This window comes from Lissotriton helveticus, chromosome 6 (genome assembly GCF_964261635.1).
Source record: "Lissotriton helveticus chromosome 6, aLisHel1.1, whole genome shotgun sequence".
NCBI classification, from domain to species: Eukaryota; Metazoa; Chordata; class Amphibia; order Caudata; family Salamandridae; genus Lissotriton; species Lissotriton helveticus.
Window position 1 is genome coordinate 965,118,768 of NC_136067.1, and position 21,493 is coordinate 965,140,260.

The 21,493-nt window shown below is 40.5% G+C and overlaps 1 long non-coding RNA gene across 3 annotated transcripts in view; it reads right to left on the minus strand.

The window, feature by feature from the left end:
* Window positions 1-1,819: 1,819 nt before the first annotated feature.
* Window positions 1,820-21,493, minus strand: part of LOC144763224 (uncharacterized) — a 497,352-nt gene continuing 477,678 nt past the window's right edge. For all 3 annotated transcript variants that reach the window (XR_013596192.1, XR_013596194.1, XR_013596193.1), the window contains one exon: window positions 1,820-2,650. This is a non-coding gene — a long non-coding RNA (uncharacterized LOC144763224). The remainder of the gene's footprint in view (window positions 2,651-21,493) is intronic.

Sequence of the window (21,493 nt, forward strand, 5' to 3'; positions counted from 1 at the left end):
CTCACCCAGTCACTTATCCATGCAGACAGTACACACACCCTCACCCACCCACACAGATACTTATTTACACATACAGGTACTCAGACAACCAATCACCCATATAGCCACTCACATACCCACTCACTAACCCATGCAGCCACTTAGCCACCATCTGACAGACTGATACAGACTTTCAGACAACCTAGTTAGTGACCCATACATTCACTGAGACACCTAATCATTCACTTATACAGTCAGTCACGCACCAAACGAAACATCAGTACAGGCACTCATACACCGACTGATTCATCAATACACCTTGGTATATATATTTAACACTCATAAACATTTTAAAAACATTCACAGTCACTGGATGATGTTATCAATGATGTCAGAACGATTTCAGTGCTCCGTCCATCATCTACTTGTGTTTGCTTTGTTTGCCCTAAGTAGGCAGGGTATGCCCAGACTTGGGTCACATGCTCACTTTGCCACCTGATTCAAGCTAGCCTGGCTGATATGGGGTGTTACCCCGAAACCGGTCCCAGGATGCTTGTTTGCAGTCCAGGGTAGATCTGATTTGGCAGTTCGGTCTGAACTGTTCCCATGAGGCACAGGGTCAAGACTAATTTACATATGGCTGGGTCTGAACTGGGGTGGCAAAGTGAGCTAAAGAACGATGATTGATTCAACCCATATCTGTGACTGGGGGTGAGTGTCTGAAAAGTTTCAGTGCTCCATCCATTATCTCCTTATATTTGCTTTGCTCTCCCTAAGTTGGCAGGGTATGCCCAGACGTGGGTCCCTTGCTCACTTTGTCACTGGATTCAAGCTTGTCTGGCTGATGAGGGCTATTATCGAGAAACCAGTCCCAGGATGTTTGTTTTCGGCCCAGGGAAGACCTGGCTTGGCAGTTTGGCCTGGACTGCTCTCATGAGGCACAAGGTCAAGACTGATTTGCATATGGCTGGGTCTGAACTGGGGTGGCGAAGTGAGCTAAAGAACGATGATGATTCAACCCAGATCTGTGACTGGGGTTGAGTGTCTAAAAAGTTTCAGTGCTCCGTCCATCATCTCCTTATGTTTGCTATGTCATCAGTGATGTCATTTAAAATGTCATCTGTGATGTCATGAGTGATGTCATATGTGAGGTCATAAGCAGTGCATTTCGTGGTGCAAGTTATAGTTAGCTCAGCTAACTATAACCACTGAATGTCTCTGGTTTTGTAGGAGTGAAATGTCAGCCTAACTATAACATCCCTGTAACCTTTGTTTTTTTCAGTGAATATCTAAGGTTGTTTTTCAATTCTATTTCCTAACTATAAGAGCCTTGTAACCTCTGTTTTTTTCAGTGCATTTTTAAGGTTTTTTAAATGCTAATTCCTCACTATAACTAACCTGTAACCTTTGATTTTTCATGTCTTTGCAGAATGCTGTGGAAAGGGAGCGTGGCCTCTGACCAGCTTTCAGAAATCCAGCTGAGAAGGACTTATAGAAAGTACCAGGAGGGCTTCTTGGTCCCCAAGCTCCTTTAGCATCCAAGACAACTTTATTCCCCAAATGCCCTCAATAGCCAAGGGGACTTCATCTCCCAACTAGTACTATGCCAGGAGGCACGTTTGCAGAGTGATGCTGAAAGGAGGTCCTTGATGATTGCACAGGTAGTGCCTGTATGATTCTATGAGTGCCACTGCCAAGGACAGACTGCAAATACAGGATATTTTTGACAAAGTATAAAACACATATATAGACATATTTGAGATAAGGTTTTAGTGTAGCTATTTAGTAAGATACTAGTATAACTTTCCCCTTTGTATTCATTTGTCAAAAATGCATTTTCTTTCTTCACAGTAACACCGGCGGCCGCAATGACATCAGTAGTCATAAATACAAATGAAAAAGTGTAAAACAGATATAGGCATATTTTACACAAAGTTGAAGTTTAACTGTTTAGTAACATATTGGTTTAAATTTATTTTAACAACATATTTTTTTTAAAAACAACTCTAAACAAAAAACTTTCAACATCTAAACACACAAACACACCATAACTTCCAAACAAACCTTAAACTATCCATTGTTACCCACACTTATGGGGAATCAAGAACTGCTGCAAAACTAGTGCAATGCTCAATGTATGACAAGACCCTCTCTGGAAGGACGAACAAAAAATATTCATGTGGGACAATGTCCATATTATACTATCTAAAGCAGAGTGAAGCTAGAGGATCATCTACTTCAGTGGCAGCAGCAACAATTCTGGTCAGAAACTCCCTTCTGATGTGCAGACTACTGCAACAGATATCCCTCCAGAGTTGTCAAGAATGGACACGTTTGGGCATGGGCTGTAGTGTTGTTATAAGTGCTGGTGAGCAGTGTGTTAGAGGTATTCAAAATGCTGCCAAAAATCATACATGGTGTTCTTTTCCCCCTTTTATATTTTTTGCACATTTTATAAGATGAATTCAAGGGAGCAGCAAGAAGGCAATGCAAAGCTGAAGGACCCTCGACTTCAATAGCAGCACAACAACACCGAAGCAGAGAGTCCAGTCAAAAGTCCAATCTCAGCGTCAAGATTTGGCTCCACAGTTTTCCCCAATGACATCATACTGCATGGATTGTGGAGTTGAAGTTAGTGCTGGAGATCAGTCCATAATGGCCCTTCGCAATGCTGGAAAGAATAATAAATGTTGATGGTTTATTTTTTATTTTTGACATTCATAGTTTTTCTACATTAGCAGGCACTTTATTATCTCACAAAATAGGCATCTAATATCTATCTGTTGTTCATTTTATTATCTTCCAATTTATTGTAACACTACTTACATATAACTTGCCATATACACAAGTCAAACCATCCCTCTACAAATAAATACCCAGCTCATCATAATCTACTTTTTCACTTTTTAAATCTAAGTCAAAAGTCTGTGTTTAAATCTTCTACTAAGTGTATCAACAACAAATACAAACATGGTCTGGTTTTTACAGAACACTCTATTAAATGTTGTAAGCTCTTTTTAAAAACTATCAACTGTAATATATGCTTCTTGTTCTGCAACTCCTCCGCTTAACAACGCTTCATTTTACCTAGAATCCTTCTCAGGACCAAAGGCACGATACTGCAATCACCAGAAACCTTTTCTACGTCTGCCACACTACCATGCAAAAGGGCGCTACTATTTCTCCTAAACATAAAGCAGGATATTTTACATAATATAGACACCTACCTAAAGTTAACATTGTTGAGTGGTATAACTTATTTTGTGTTTCAAACTTAGGCCTTGGAAAAATACATAGGAATTTTCTTAACATATCAATGGATTCCTGTCTAATACTAGAAACACTACTACAATTCCATTTGTATACAGTACCCTGATTATGCCTTCCTCGTACATCTTCTGCAATACCATCTTCTACATTTTTAGATTGCATCACCTCTTTTGCTATAGGACCATTCTTCGTTTGATAACAGTGTCTTCTTAATCAATAGCATGAACTAATTTGTCATCCATGAGATAGCTTTCTTCATTAAAGAAAGCCTCTGTACAAAAAGTATGTATCCATTGTCCACTAACAACTGTACAACAGTTGCTTCTATTCACTAATCTTTTCTTCTGGTTTTCTCTCCTCATGCAAAACACTATTTTGTCAAGAGTCTTCAGTCAAGTCAAGTCAAGTCAAGAATAACTTTGTTTCGGCTCAAAGAACCATAAAAATATTTACAAATTAAAAAATATTAAAATACAATACATACAAGATTCCCAATAACAGATTAAAATCTCTAAACAAATTTTACTCATAATGCTTTCTGATTGCTATAGAGGCTCTTATGTAATTAGCTACAGCAATACAAATTTCAGCCGTGGCCAAAGACTGTAAAAAACTTAAAGCCATCAATATACGACCAAGGATCAGCATTTCTTAATAGTGGGAGTGAAATGTAGTTCTCTCTCTTTAATATAAAGTGCAAAATAATATAAAGTACATAGTGCTTTGAATGGAGATATTATCACATGGGCAGGGAATACGCTTGTTTGACCACCCTCCTTGGCAAGGAAATGCCTTCAAAAAGTGCACTGTGCATAAACGGAACCTAGTTAGGTAAAATTGAAACTGAATCTTAATGGAAAGAGATGAATAAAATTGTGCAGGGGCAGGAGGCAAAAGGGGGTCTTCCATATTGTCATGTTGGTAACTAATAAGCCTATTGTCCCTGGAGCGGTATGCCTCCTTAATAATACATTTAGCAATCAAGGGAATACCTTCAGAGTCTTCAAAAAAGTATTCAAGACCAATCTCATGATATTTCCTCTTTAAATGTTAAAACCATGGAATCTTTAAAACATTGTCTTATTTTAAGCAGTCTCTAATAACATAACGTGAGAACGTTTAGTCCTCAGAGGTCCATATCTTGGCCCATAGGAGCAATGGGGCACTGCCTATACGGTCTTCCATAAATTCAAGGCCAAGTATGGCAGAATAGGGTAGGAGCACTTTTTGGGAGCATCAGCAGCTTTTTCATGAATTTGTTTTCCATTGCTACAAGTTGTTGGTGTTTAGCGTAGTCCCAAACACCAGCTCCAAATGAGGCAATCGAGAAACATTTGGTTCTATAGAGGGTAATTCATTCCTTCACAGGCATATGCCCCAATTTACAAGCAAAGCGAAATAGAGTGTCTATTACCTTACTTGTCTGCTGGGCTCTTTGGGTTAAAAGTGGTTTCCAACTCAAATGACTATTAAAAGGAAAACCTAAGTATGCAAAATTACTAAACTTTTCTGTCTTCTTTCCCTGCACAATAAGAGTTTTTGTTTTAGTGGTTTCAGGTCCACATACCATTGAATATGATTTTATAAAATTAACTTTGAAATCAAGCGAGGTCATAAAATCAGTAAAAGCATCAAGGGATTTCTGTAAACTCATAGCTGTCCTTGCTAATAAAACCATGTTACCTGCATAGGATAAAAGCAGGCAGGTTTATTGCCAATTTTGGGAAAATCCAGTTCTTTAATGAATAAGAAAGCCTCCAACCCATTTGAATAAATAAAAAACAGGAAGGGGCAAAAATGCACCCTTGCCTGACTCCCTCCGTGAAAATAATTGGGTATGTTTTTCCCCTTTACTGGCATATCTTACTTTTTCTGTGGTACCCATGTGGAGCCTGCGGAGTAGGGTTACCAGCACTTCTTCCACACCCATACCTTCTAACAGAGCCCATCATTTATCTCAATTGACAGTATCAAAAGCACTGGATGGTCCATGAAGGCCAGATGAATAGAGCTCTTCATGGACCTTACATGCCTATTAATAATTAGAGATACATTAAGACATTGTTGAGTTGTATCCCACCCTCTCCTGAAGCCATATTGCGTATTGAACATAATCCCATTTTCTGATGCCCAATCTCCTCAGCGTGCAAGGAGGACCCGGCCCAAAACCTTAGCCATAGCATCTATCAATGAAATGGGCCTATAGCATGAGGGGTCACTTCTTGCTCCTTTTATAGAGACTTTCGACCACTGTTGCTTCCTTCCATAATGAGGGTAATGGGCCAATAATGGCTACTTTAAACATATTCGTAAGAAAATGTGCCCAAAGTTTAACATAATTTTTAAAGAGGTCAAGGGGAACCCCATCAGGACCAGGGGCTTTCAGACAAATGCCCTGAGATAGAGCAACCTCCACCTAGTCCATTGTAATAGATAGACTTAGTTCAGTGGCTGAGGATAGGTCTATGGCTGTTTCCCCTGTTTCATTCTCTGCCCTTTATATTAGGGATAGAAGATGCCTACAAAATGGGGTTCCCATGTTTGTCCTAGTATCAGTGAGTCAATCTGACTCACCTCTTCAGTAAACAATGGGCGATTAATAATTTCCCAATTTCTTTTAGAATCTTTGAGTGAGCCAGCTTGTTCCAAGTCTTCCCACGCCCTCTTCATTAATTCCTCTTTCTTATCTTCAATCACCCTTTTATATTTGCTCCTTGTGGCATTAATTAGCTCCCTATCACGAGGGGTATTACGTAGTGTGCTTTTTAATCCCTTGTGAGCTTTGGAGCATTCTATATTGAATCATTGCACCTCAAGCGGTTGCTTTTGGATGACCTTCCGGGTCAGCCTCTGAGCTACATCACAGCAAAGTAGCTTGAACGCCCGAACCACTTCTACCGGGGAAGAATCATATTGTAAACATCTATCTATTAGTATAATTATTAATAATAGTATCTTCCTCAAATTAAAATGGTTTACATGTCCCCAATTCAACCTACATCTTTGTTAGCATTAAAATTGATTGGCCGGTATCATCACATGCTCTATTTGGTTGCAGATCAAACGAGGCAACAAGAGAGTAGTGATCGCTCGCACAATTTGGCTCAACTTTAAAATCCTGAACCAGAGTGGTGAAGTGCTTTCACATTAGCATAATATCTATCGAGCTAGCCCTTCCACCGATAAAATTTGGGTGATCCAAAAAAGGCTTACAACCATAGTTGCATGGCAAACTTAAATCATTAGCTATAAGAATAGAAATCGTGCATCGCCCTGCGGAGAGTGGGTGAAGTGTGTCTGGGGCTGCCCCTCAATGTCTTCTAACCCACTGGCACACTGTGATCTAAACGTACAAATTGTACAATTAAAATCCCCAACCCTTAAAAGACAAAATGGTTGCCATTTGATGGTTGCTTTTGTAATTTCCACTTGCAGGGACTCCATTACTTGACAATTCCCTTTGTCAAAAATATTATGGTACCAGTTAACCAATAATACTTTGACCTTGGACAGACCTGAGATAGTTATTAGTTGGAACCAAAGAGATGGGAAACATCCTTTACAACGCAACTTTTACCACGCAATGCCTTTAATACGCGGTATTTACAACGAATACCTTTACAACGCATTGCGCTGAGGGGCGCTCTAGGATAGGGAATAGATTTAATTTACTATCCAACACCTTCCCTACTATCCACGGGGACTTGAGTTGGAATAGTAAATTAAACTGTTCACTATCCAGCGCCCCAAAGCACTATGCGTTGTAAAGGTATTTGTTGTAAATACCGCGTTGTAAAGGCATGCGTGGTAAAAGCATGCGTTGTAATGTCATACATTCCAAAGAGATACATTTATACATTTGAGTACTATTGGTCCATATTTAACCACCATAAGCTCCAGAATACCACCTTTAGCTCTCCTTGATGAAGATTTAGTTGCGGGACCACAGTAGGAGCAGTAGTCATCTATAGAAATCTCATCTGATGACCAGGTTTCTTGTAAACATCTTCATTCTATTTAGAATCAAAATGAAAAGCTTCCTCTTCAAAGCAAAGGCCTTAGCAACTATCCTCACAACTCGTTCTTTCTGTTTTAAATGTAACACTACATTTACAAGGCTGTAACTATGCAATCATTATAACATTTGCGCAAAACCAATACATCATCTAAACACCTACTTACAATCCAAGCACGCATTGAAATAGTGAGGCATACGCGTGCACTAATGAAATACTCAGGCTCTACTCATGTAATTACGTAGAGTACCATTGTAGCAAACCTATCACCCATATTCCTCACTAAAACTTGTAAATACATGGATTTGTGGTTAAATACATCAATACTCCCTGGATGATTGAATGAGTGCCTAGGTAGTGCCTAGGTGATTCCCTGAGGATACAAGTAGTACCTAGATGATTCCCTGATGCTGTCATAACTCCATGGGTCATTCCATATCTGCATTCTCACTGCCTACGTGTTTGCATGAGTATACCACTAGTATCTGGGTGTTTGTGTGCGTGCATGAGTAGAGCCTGAATGATTCAACAAGTGCGTGACTAATGCTTCAATAATTCAATACATGCATAGATACTGATAGGATGATTAAATGAGTGCAACTCTAGTGCCTGGATGATTGCAAGAGTGCAGTGCATGGATAGTGCATGCATCATTGTTTAAGCCCATGCATAGCACCTAGCCTATTGAATGAGTGGAAAAATAGTGTTTAAGCAATTGGATGCAGCCCATGTCTTTTTGGTTGAGTGAAGAGATAGTGCCTGGATGCTTACATACCTACATGGGTAGTGCCCGCAGAATTGAATAAGTGCATCAGTAGTGCCTACCTAATTAGACCTAATTAGATGAGTGCATGACTTCTGTCTGAGTGACTGCATAATTCCATTGTTAGCGCTTGAGAGATTGGATGAAAGTAAATATACTGCTGGGGTGATTGTATTAGTGCAAGACTATTGGCACAGTAATTAAATGACTGCATTGGTACTGGATGGTTGATAGGTTTACCACAATGGTACTCGCTAAGTAATTACATGAGTAGATCCTGAGTGTTTCATTTGTGCACGCATATACCTCAGTATTTCAATGACTGCATGGGTTGTAAGTGGGTGTTTAAATGGCTGCATAAGTGCTACACAAATGTTTTAACGATTGCATTGTTACAGCTTTGTTAATTGCATAAGTCAATAGATAGTACCTAGGCGATTAGAGGAATGTATACATAGTGCCTGCATACTTCAATAACTATATAATTTATGCCTGCCTGATTGCACGAGTAATGTATAGTTTCTGGATAATTGAATAACTCCATGGATAGTGAATCACTGATTTGATGACTGCCTGGGTAGTGGCTGGGTGATTCCACAACTACCTGAATACTGCCTGAGTGACTGAGAAAGTACCTTCATTCCTTTTAGATACCTAACAATTGTCACTATATCTCTGAATCATTGGTTATCTCTTTCTGCCAGTATCAAACTATCTGTACTGCTATATATATGCTTTTACTCTAAGCTATGTGTGAGTGAAATCTGGGTATCAAACTTAATATATAATTGCATACATGGCCCTCTTGCAACATATAATGCTTTTCTACTGAGAGTGCACATGCATCAGTACGTATCTAAAACAGAAAACAACATTTTGAAAATTTTCAAAGCACAAAACCTTTAGCGAATGGCATACCTACATCATTTCTCAAATACTTCTTCTGCTTCTAAAACATATATTCAGCATATCTCAAACAAAAGTTACACTCAAAGTGAAGCTAGCACAAGAACTCTCGAGGCATTCTGCACTATTAATCTTTCTCAATTTTAAACAAAGCATGTTTAAAGACTAACACAATCCTCACCATATACATGAGATTTTCATCAGCCTTACTAAACATAGATCACCTTGTAAACAAATCCGCGATTTCTTAATAGATGTACACCTTCAAGCCATCTTTCCCAACCTATATACCTCTCTGCATCTTTAAGCAAACTCAAACGTCCCACCGTATATATAGCTATGTGCAAGCACAAAAAATAAATCTCACCATCTAAGCATATGCAAAGTGGTCATATAAGTTAAAAACACATTGACAAACACTTCCCGATATATACATAACAAGTATTACTTCTTTCTAATTCTTGTGCAAAAGAAATAATCGATGGATGGAATGCTGGACAATGCAAGCATTCACCCCCAGTCACAAGGATCTCGGTTAAAACCATCATTCATTTGCTCACCACACCACCCCAGCAAACTGGAATAGCATGGTGAGCAAAACAATGGATTTAGGCCCAGATCTCTGTACTGGGGTGAATGTATGACATTGTTCTGCATTCTGTCCATCAATTTTTCCTATTGCATCTTTCTAATTCTTTTACACACAGACAACATGTTCTCATCTTTTATTTCTAACTACACTATTCCTGTTTAATAATGTTACTAAAAGTACTACAACTCCCATAATGCAAATGACAGCTGTATCTATTCTGCACATTATGTTTACACATTTAAAGCATTCTTAGTTTTTAGCCCAACAAAATGCACAATGTAATAAACAGGCACTAATTCATTTTTCTCTTACTTCCCAAAACATTCACCACTAACCTCTTAAGCACATACCCTCTATTAGATACAGTTCAATTCATACATTGTTTTCTCATCACTATGATTCTCCATTTAATCAAACTCCAATATACATCTTCATTTCTAATGTAATTTTGTTTAATAATTCCCAAGTTATATACATACCACTGAATTCAGTTTGTAGATTATTTTGATGATTTAGCTCTGTCTGCATAGTTTGGACACTGTTAGGATTTGTAAAAACTATGCACAGGAATGGTACACCACACTCATACAAAGCAAGTCTAAAATGGCAACTTTCCACTCTATCATCATGAGAAAGGCAGCAAATGAAATTGTGTCTTTCATTTTAGACTACTGCATCTCCACTCGTATATGGTTAGCATCTGTTCACCCTTACCCGCTCTTTCGAAAGGAGGTTCCTGTCGCCACGTTTTCAAGATGTTTGCCGGATCATTGCAGAATATTCACAAAATAAAGCAGGAGTTCAAACCAATATCTAGCTTAATTTTTGGCAAATTGAATTACTACACAACAGTTTATTACATTGTCCTGAGTTGGAAATTAAAACTTGCCATTACTTACAATATCGGTACAAAAGGGGGTGGTGATGGACGGAGCAACTGAACCAATCAAACACTCACACCCAGACACCAGATCTGGGTTTGATCCATTACCATTCTTTAGCCCACTCTGCCGCCCCAGTTCAGACATGGCCATATGCAAATCAGTCTGACCCTGTGCCTCATGGGAACAGTCCAGCCCCAACTACCAAGCCATGCCTTCACTGGACCGGAAACAAGCTTCCTTGGCTAAAGAACGGTGATGGATTAAACCCAGATCTGTTGACTGGGTGTGAGTGTTTGATTGGTTCAGATGCTCCGTCCATCACCACCCCCTTTTGTACCACATTACTTACAATATGTCATCACTCCTCAACTTTTCCCCAAAAAATCCGTCTCTTTAACAATAAATAATACCCCCTAAAAAAATCTTAACTCAGTATAACTAGCAACCCAGTGGAACATTCTGCTTTCAAATAAGATACAGCAGGTGTGGTTTACTCCACAGATTCAAAAGCATTTCCATGTCTGCATTACATTTCTTTTTTTAAACATTGTCCAATAATGAGACTTCTTTCTCAACCATCCAACACACTATCTAACTTTATTGTATTCACTTTCATGCTGATAGCATCCAATGAAATATGTATATATATATATATATGTTTTGTAAAAAAAACACCTACATTTTAACTGCTTTTCCTTTGGAAAACTACTTCATTTAGCTTCAGCCTTCTCTTGACTACTATTGCTCCTTCACTTCAAAATGCTTACAGTATGGATTGCTGACCACAGCTACATCTATTGGGCTAAAGAGGCTCCAAAACAGAGAAGTATTGACAGACACGTGGGTTTGCCAAATGAGCAGATTACTTGGTTTGGCCAGAGAGGGCTGTAGTTTCATCAGTTGCTGGCTTTGGTTAAATCTGGTGTAGATTCCCAAGCCCCTCACCTCATGATTGTGCATTGCTGTGGCTATGAAATAGGCACATTGACTGGGGTAGGGCTGTAATCTTAATGAAAGAAACCTTTGCAGTACCTATGTTGCTCTTCACTCACACTGTCATGGTGTACTCTAATATAAGCCAAGGACAGAAATGGAAGTGGTCAATCAATTCTGTCCACAGATTGTCAAAGCCAGGAAACATGTTAAGAAAACTGTTTCTGCATGAGAGATCATCTCATGGGCTGTATGTATAATAAAAACCTGCGTTTTGACATGCATGGAATTTATAGAAATGATGGAGTGCACTTTACAGATGAAGGCAACAGGGTGTTTCTAAGTTACCTGAAACTCTTCATCTGGTCTTATATGTAGCAGCCATATACATACAACCAACACAACGGTTCTTGTCAGAAGCACCCAGGTACCAAAATATTGTGAAGTGTTTAAAGGTTTTTTTCTCTTTATTTTTAGGGGATCTTCACGATGATTTTGCAATCCCAGTGGACACGTTCCGAAAAAAGGAAACCAAACGCAGGCATTCAAATGCCACCAACACATCCAAAAATATTATGTAAAAAAAAAAACATTCTGAACATTGCCCTACACACATTTCTATGTACATACTACTTCCAAAGCATGCTTAAACTCGTATTTTTGTTCTACGTTTCTTTAAAAACCATCTTTCAGATCTTTTTTAGGTTTTGCGGTCATTCGGAACATCGTGATGACGTTAATCGTGACAATTGCGCCTTTCCCATACAGTGAAAACACATATCTGCACAGATATTACAGTATTCTACACACTATATAAATAATTCTAACCATCACAGTAGATAACTCACTATATGAATAACGCTATAAAAACATTTATCAGAATCTCAATATCTCTATATCTCTATAAGAAAGCGCATTAATGATTCACCAATATTCGTGATGACGTCGATAGTTGCGATGTCTTGGCGATGGTACATGGGGTCCACGCTGGAGTTCACGACATCGTTGCGAATATCACGCGCAGTAAAAAATATCTATTTTGGACACATAGCTTGTGTCACTAACACTTCCATTTCTCAACCATGATCTCAGAGTATCTTCACCCTGACCCCTTATGTGGGCTTTCACAAACATTTTCAGTCCCGGGAACCGTAGATAAAATGGTGGCCGCAACTTTCTATTCAGGTTGTGACCAGCCAATCTGAGCATTCCCGTTGGTGTATGCATTCGCGATTCATTACGAAACCTTCACAAAATATCAGTGGCCAGAGATATCACTATAATTTTAAACTTACATTTCTCAAAAACTACTGAACAAATTTATACCAAATAAGCAAAAGGCACTACTTTGAACCGACAACTACCTCCCTGCCAAATTTGGTTTAAGACTGTTCACCGGTTCGGGCTATAGAGGTGGCTAAAAGCTCATATGAGAATTAACATTTAAAACGCAACCTTATTTTGTGCCCCAAATTCTCAATCCCCACTGCACGGATCACCCTCAAACTTTCGCAATCAATAGCAAAATCTCATGCAGATTGGTTAAACGACGCCAAAGTTATAGCCAAGTCCTAACTATTACTACCTACTGGCGACTGCCAGTGGGTAACATATAAATATATATATATATATATATATATCTGTATATAATGTTTTTTTTACTGAAAAACCATAGGTTTCAGCCACGTTACAGTTAGGAATTAGCATTTAAAAAACCTTAGAAATTCACTGGAAAAAACATAGGTTTCACACATGTTATAGTTAGCTGGACATTTCTCTCATACGAAACCATTGAAATTCCCCCGTTATAGTTAGTTCAGCTAACTATAACTCACGCACCCGCAATCCACTGCTGATGACGTCACATATTATATCACTCATGACATGGTCAGTGACATCACTCATGACATCCCTCATGACATCATCCAGTGAATGTGTGTCTATCTGAAAAATAAATATTTTTTATATATGTATATCTAAAGGTCGACGGAAGAATGAATGGGTAAATAAGTGTTTAAATGGATTGTTTTTTTTGTAAAATTGATTGTGTATCAGTGAATATATGTATTAGCGAGTAATGTTTAAATATGTAAATTTCTGTATCAGTGTCTCACTTTGTCTATAAGTGGCTGCATGGGTTGGTGAGTAGCTACATGAGTGTCTATATGGGTTATTAGTTGGTTTTTAGGTCTCGGACCTAAAGGCTGCGCTTGCGCAGTCTTTGGTCGGAGATTTAATGATTTTTAGACGGGGCTTGGAACCCGTCTCTCTCCTCCACCTCTTTTCCATTGGCTGGCTTCCTAAATGGAGGCCAGCCATTGGAGGAGAGAGGCGTCACTCCAAACAAGCCCCTTCTCTTTCGGATTCGGGGGCGTGTTTTTGGCGTTCTTTCGCCCTGTGACGTCACCCGTCACTCAGAAGCCAAAACACGCCCCCGAATTCGAAAATTTTCGGAGTTGCGGCCGCCATTTTGTTTTTGCAGTTTTTCTTGTTTTGTTCTGTGATGCAGTTCCTCCAGAGTACAGGTAAGTGGGACAAGCTCTAGCAGGCTCAGTTACTGGTTCCCCCACCTTCTGGCCCTCGCACTTGTGGTCTGCCCAGCGCTCCCACCCCCACCTTGCGACTTGATGCCCTGCTATAGCGGGCTCTGGGGTTTGTGCTATGGAATTTGGCGGCCCGTCTCTGTGGGCTCTGGCAGTGAGTGGTTCCAGCCCTGCTCCCGGGGCGGTTGTACCTGAAAGCACGAGGATCCCCGGCCCCCTCTAATGTTGATATGTACCGTTGTGGCCTCGAGGCTCGGTTGGCTATCACCGTGTTTGTCTGATATGAAAACACTTATATATTTGTGTTAGGTTGCCTGCCAGTCATTACATACTGTGTTTAGGGGCGGACCGGTTCTGGCCTCTGGCCCGACTCGGCCTGCGGCTGCATTTCCCGTTTCGCGGGTTCCCGCCGCCCGTTGATTGCGTCTGTTTTTCCCTATGTCGGGGTGGGTGCCAGTGATTTCTGCTCCCCCCCCGTCTAGTGGTGTTTCTGCCCGGCTCTAGCGGCTCTGGGGCATGGGGTTATCGTGACCACTCAGCCGTTCATCCTTCACAGATAGATAAATAGATTGAGTTGGCTGACAATTAAACATCTGTTCTACTCGTGACCTTTTGAATTGGTAGCGGGACCGCTGGCGCTCACCTGGCGGAGTTGTTACTTGGCCGCAGGAGTGTAGGCAATGGTAATTTGTCTGCAAGCGGTTGCAATCTGTTTTTCACGAGTTGCGCTTACTACTGCTGTCCCAAGGGAGCAGGGCTGCACTGCGTTTGGGAAGTTGCCTCGTTTTCGCTACTACGGTGTCTTTTGTGCCTCCCCATAACGCACATTACTCTCTTATTATTATCCAACGTTGGATGTTCACTGCCTCCAAGATTTGGGTTGTGTTTCAGTGGTTTCTACTATGATTACTGGTACTGTGTGGCGCCTTGCTTCCGTACTTCTGTTTGTTGATGGCCCCTTGCTTCCTCGTATGCGCGCCTCGTTGGTCTCCCGCAGCGGTGGTGGCTCAGTGGTCTGATGCATCCGGTGAACAACCTTTACAATGAAACTATTACAACGCACTACCATTACAATGCGGTCATTACAACGCAAACCATTACAACGCATTGCGCTGGGGGGCGCTCTAGGATAGGGAATAAGTTTAATTTTCTATCCAACACCTTCCCTAGTGTCCACGGGGACTGGAGTTGGAATAGAAAATTATACTTACCACTATCCAGCACCTCTAAGCGCTATGCGTTGTAAAGGTTTGCGATGTAAAAACCGCGTTGTAAAGGCAGGCGTTGTAATAGCCTGCGTTGTAACGTCATACATCCGATGCATCCACTATAGGGGCGGGCCTGTGTACAACCTCATAGTCACAGGTTCATATCCCAGCTTGTCTCGGGTCGGTTGGGTCCTGGTGTCGCGCTGTCGCCTCCCCCATCCCTCTGCCGCAGCTCTCCTTCGTCACTCCCCCGGGCCCCCACCCCTCCCTCCCTCTCCAGCGGTGTTGTGCTTATTCCCTCTGTCCTCGTGCTATTGAGGATTTCCTCTGTGTTGTTGAATGTTTAGTGTGCGTTCACCTGCCGATCTGACCCCTCCTCTTGTATTATTTTATTTATAGGTTTTTTCTGCGTGACCACTAGAACTACAGTCATTTGAATATGACCTCTCTGGAGCATGGTGGCTTCCGTAGATTGTTTCTGCGAAATCGCAGGAATTTTCCCTTGGCGCTAGTGGAGGGGTAGAGGATTCCAGACAAAGGAGTCTTGTGTTTTAGGATGCCTCCAATTTCAGTTGCTATGAAGCCTGTTCACTCCTAGGCGCAGGCAGGCTGACCTCCGGTTTCTAGCCTGATTACATTGGCCCAAGGCTTTGGCAAGGTAAACTTACACCCTACCAGATCGTGGCATGGGTACTATACAGTGTCTTGAAGTGGGATTTTTCGTTTGATCTGTAGCTGATGCAAGGCAACCTGTATCAGGGTGATGTCCAACCACCAAGGTCCAAAGATGATTTGCGCCGCATAGGCCCCGGCCCGTCACATTCAACAATGGTTTTAGCAGAGAGTCGGATTGTAATGGAATTCCGGTATCCAAGGTGCAATGTTGTGACTGTAATACCAAGAGAAGTCTTGTTGTGGGTTGCGGTAAGGAATGTAGGATTCCTCCATTAGTTGTAGCAGGTGAAGGAAGACACTTTGGTGAGAACACTACTTTGAGATGAAATTTAGAGGTTTCACGCTTTTCGGATTGGTTCAGGAGGCCTTTTATTGATAGTGGAGAGCTGAACGGAAGGTACGTGAAGTTGATGGGCCTGGACCAGGATCTCCATTTGGACGCACTAAGGTGCAGTGTGTTTTGATGCTACTGTGTCTGAATGTGTGTCGGGCAGACTCTGATTGGTTGCAGAACCCTTGATTTTTTTAGATGTTTTAAGTATAACAGTGTTTATTTGGTGGTATTTGTTTTTTATCTTTGATGACTTTTTCGCCGAATGGTGCTTGTGCAACTTTAGCAATGAGTTATGGAGTATCCAGGTTTGGTGCTTGCAAGCTTGATCTCATCTACTGGACTCGGGTTATGTACTAAACAGCAGCTCCTGCCAGGCACGTCCAAGGGTAATGGATACATGTTTTATCTTCCTAGTAGGAGGGCGCTGTAGCCTTAGAGTAACGAACAGTCAGAGAATGGCTGTAGATGATGAGGACTCCCCAGCCTCCACCTGCGCCGCCACCAGAGGAGCCAGTGCGTGATGTGGAAAGCAAGCGCTGGAAGTTCCTTGCTTGCTACCTCTGTTTCCATGGCTTCATGACGCAGCTGCGACCAGGAGAGAGCTTTATCACCCCATATCTGCTGGGGACTGATACAAATTTCACCAAAGAGGAAGTAAGAAAAATTTGGAATTAGCCCACATTGTAGAACATTGAACCACTACAGCATTGCAGTTCACATATGCAATCCATTGCAATCCATTCTTTGTGTTGAGTCCAGAGGAAAGCGGAACACAGATAAATGGATTTCTTTTAGAAAGATTATTATATAGTGACCGTCTGTTATAACTTACCTCACTTACAACCTATGAGGTCTTACACTGCCCTGAGCTCTGTTGTAAGCGGCCCTCTGCCCTAAGATTTACTGAACACCTCATGAACAGTTAATTTGCACATTGTTTGCCATCTCAGTCTCATTGTTTACATCTTCAAATTTGTCGAAGGCTATTTTGTTGCATTAGTGAGCGTTTGCAGTAGGAGCTATGCATTTCCATGTGAGGAACATCTGAATTGTTTTCTAGCTTCTCCTGCAAGCCAGTGAGATGTTATCACGCAGTTGCGTTCCAACAATCCATTTTGCTTCCAAATAATGTGGAAAATTGAGAATAATGCAAATGATTCACTAATAGCACAGGGTTGCATATTTTATAAGATTGTATACACAACTGTATAAATTGCCAGTATATAATATTCTTCAAGCAGTGGAAAAAAATAACTATTCCACTACTGGTATTGCAACAGTGCATTGAATGTTGTAGTTGTTTTAGGATGAACCAGCCAATAGACCAACTTGTATGACCCTAGGCAGTAAGTCCCTTTTCCTGCAGACAACGTTAGAAATAAAGAAAAAAAATGCCCTTAAAGTGTTTTTGTATCTCGCTGCTAAACACAGAGTCAATTTTCCATCACGTTAAAGAGCAGAGGTCCGTTTACAATATGGGAATGTCCATTTCAAGCTGGGATGCACAATCTGCTTGAAACATTCTTTGTGTCTTGTTTGTGAAAGTGGGGGGGAAAACATGTACACTCTCTCACACTCTCTCACACTCTCTCACACTCACTCTCTCTCTCACACTCTCTCTCTCACACTCTCTCTCACTCTCTCACACTCTCTCTCTCTCACTCTCTCACTCTCTCTCTCTCTCTCACTCTCTCTCTCACACTCTCTCTCACACACTCTCTCACACACTCTCTCACACTCTCTCTCACACTCTTTCTCTCTCACACTCTCTTTCTCTCTCACACTCTCTTTCTCTCTCACACTCTCTCTCTCTCACACTCTCTCTCTCTCACACACTCTCTCTCTCTCACACTCTCTCTCTCTCTCTCACACTCTCTCTCACACTTTCTCTCTCTCACACTCTCTCTCTCACACGCTCTCTCTCTCACACCTCTCTCTCTCACACGCTCTCTCACACTCTCACACTCTCTCACACACTCTCTCTCACACACTGTACTACTCAACATTACTCACTCATAATTAGTCACTCTATATATACTACTCACTCTTTACTACTGAAACTAAAAATACACTTTGTATATGTAAGAGTGTGGCTGTGCATGTAAATGTGTGTGGCTCTAGAACTCTTTACTACTCACTCTCTCACTATTTAATACTCACTCTCACGTTTTAATACTCGCTCTCTAATACTCTTTTTACTAATAACTCTGCTACTCACTATCAACTACTCACTCTACTACTCTACTACTTACTCTGTGTGTGGGTGCTAATGCAGTAGGTCTCGCATATGCAAGCGATTAAGCTATTGGCAGTATAAATGACAATGCCATTTATTTATCATTAAAAAAAAAATGTCATGAGCAAGGCCAATAGCTCTACCTTTAATAATGCCGAGACCATTGCATTGTTTTTTGAGTATCAGTATGAGTGTCTGTATGGTGTGGTGGGGGTATTACTTAGCGCATAGATGCATGAATGGGTGACTCACTGTATGTTTTTTGAAGACAGCATGTGTGCAGGACTGTATGGGTGGATGAGTGTGTGTATGGCTGTGTTACTGAGTGAATGACTGTCTCAATAGTATCTTTATGACTAACTACATATATTTTAAACTAGTATATGTCTTTATTGATATATATAAGAGAGTATATGTGAGAGTGAGAGATTGAAAGAGTTCCTGTATAAATAAGTATGTGTTTCTATAAGTGATTGTTTAGGAAAGTAAGTATGTGTACGTTTCTGTAGAAGTAAGTGTAGTGCTGTGTGTATAGCTGTATATACAAGTAAATAGATGTTTGATAGTTTATTTGCATGTGTGTGAGTAACTCTATGGATGAGTATCGGTGTGTAACAGGATGTATAGGTGTATGAGTACATATGATGAGTGAGTACATGTATGAGTGACTATATAGAACTGTTGGTGAATGAGTGGATGTGTAGGTAGATGTTGGAATTACTGAATAGGTTCTTCTAACTAGTATTGGTATCTCCATTTTTTTTTAATTTTAGTTTCTGTTTTTGAAGATGTGTATCAAAGGTTATATTACGCTGAGAGGAGGTCTGCCACTCTTTCACAAGGATGATGTCATCAGTGATGTCATTTGAGATGTCATCAGTGATGTCATGAGTGATGTCACTGACCCATGTCATGAGTGATGTAATATGTGACGTCATCAGCAGTGGATTGCGGGCGCGCAAGTTATAGTTAGCTGAACTAACTATAACGGGGGAATTTCAATGGTTTTTTATGAGTGAAATGTCCAGCTAACTATAACATGTGTGAAACCTATGTTTTTTCCAGTGAATTTCTAAGGTTTTTTAAATGCTAATGCCTAACTGTAACGTGGCTGAAACCTATGGTTTTTTCAGTGAATTTGCAAGGTTTTTTAAATGCTAATTCCTAACTGTAACATGGCTGAAACCTATGGTTTTTTCAGTAAATTTCAAAGCTTTTGTAAATGATAATTTTTAAATGTATTAATTATTATATTTATTTCTTTTTATAGTAATTTCCAACATTTGTATAATAATTATTTAAGTTACTTTATTTTTTAAGTTACATTACACATTTTTATATAAAATAATACAAAACAAAATTCAAATATTTTTGTAATTTTTTTTTTCAATATATTAAAATTAAATTCATACATTTTCTTTTTTTTTTTTTTTCAGTACTCGTATGCTACACATACGGTGATCGCACCATCCTTTGTACGGGTAATCTTACTGTGTGCTCAACTGCGCATACGTTACAAATACGTTTTCACGCTCTGCATCGCATCGGCGCTTCCACGTGACGTCATGTATGTTTGTACGGCGCACTGTACGCATACCGCAAAAGTTTCCTAATGTTTAAAAAGATATATCTATGTATTTAATGTAAATATAAATGGAAGACATTATCTAGGATAATTATTAAAATAATATTTATTAACTTTTAGTAAGTGTATGTTGCTTTTAAATGCAATTACGCAAATGGCGGCATATGTCGTCCATTCACGCACCGTAAGCGCACCCTACGCATATGCCATGTAACTTTAAAATAAGAGATTTGATTGGGTCTTAACACTTCCAATTCCAACTGTTGAAAGACCCCACCCATTTTAATCATTCTTCTTTGACTTTCTCAGAAGAACCATCTCTTGTCGGGAACGCCTGTCATTAACAAAACAATTTTAATATGGCTGCATTTCTGGAATCCACTTGAGAACATTCTTCAGAGGAGGAATTTATACCTGAGGAGTCACGGGGAAAAAGAAAAGAGGCAGTAATCTGGACATTTTTCACCTCTCTAGAAGGACAGAAAAAGGTAAATGCTGCAAAGGTCACCTGCAAAATCTGTGACACCACACTGTCAAGAGGAGATCCGAGCAAGAAGTACTCATTTGGGACAGCAAGATTGGTTCGCCATGTGAAAAACTACCATCCTCGCAATTATGAAAGAGCTCGTTCTAATAGGCTACGGGACAATCCATCATTTATTTATTTATTTTTATTTATTTAACTTATATAGCGCGTTATAACCACCGGGGTCTCTAAGCGCTGTTTGTCCAGATATACATGATAAGGTATAGCATTCACTGATCCCATTTCTGCGCCTAGGAACTGCTCCATGCTTGCTTGAAGAGTACAGTTTTTAATTTCCTCCTGAAGGATAATAGATTACTTTCCTTCCTAAGCTCTGGAGCCAATTTATTCCACAGGGCTGGGAGTGTGTTAGAAAAAGCACGACCCCCCACCGTGGTCAATTTAAAACGGGATTGGGACAGAAGGGTAGCATCAGACGAGCGCAAAGTCCTTCCAGGTATGTAGGGGAATAGACGGGATTTCACATAGCTTGGAGCTTTGCCATACAGTGCCTTGTGTACAATGCACATTCCTTTAAAGACAATCCTCTGGCGGATCGGGAGCCAGTGTAACTCCTGCATCAGGGGGGACGAACGGGCGGATCTAGGTTTTTTATAGATCAGCCTAGCTGCATCGTTCATAACCCCCTGTAGTTTATCCAGCAGCCGCTGGGGTAGGCCTATGTATAATGAGTTCCCGTAGTCCAGCCTAGCCAGAATTGTGGCTGAGACCACATGCCTCAAAGTAGAGAAAGAAAGTAAGGCCGAGATCTTCCTTAATTGTCGTAGCAGGCCAATGCAGGTGCCCACTACCGAGGTGACTTGTTTGCTCATGGATAGTTTATCATCCATGTAAAGGCCTAGACTTTTAGCTACGGACGCTGGTTTCGGTGGCACACCCAGCTCCACAGGCCAAAATTTTTCGCTCCAGGGGTTGCCCGAGATGGAAATGGGCAACACTTCAGTCTTGTCCGGGTTGACTTTTAGATGGTTCTCAGACATCCAATTAACCGTAGCTTTTAGTATGTCCTGCAACCTGGTGGA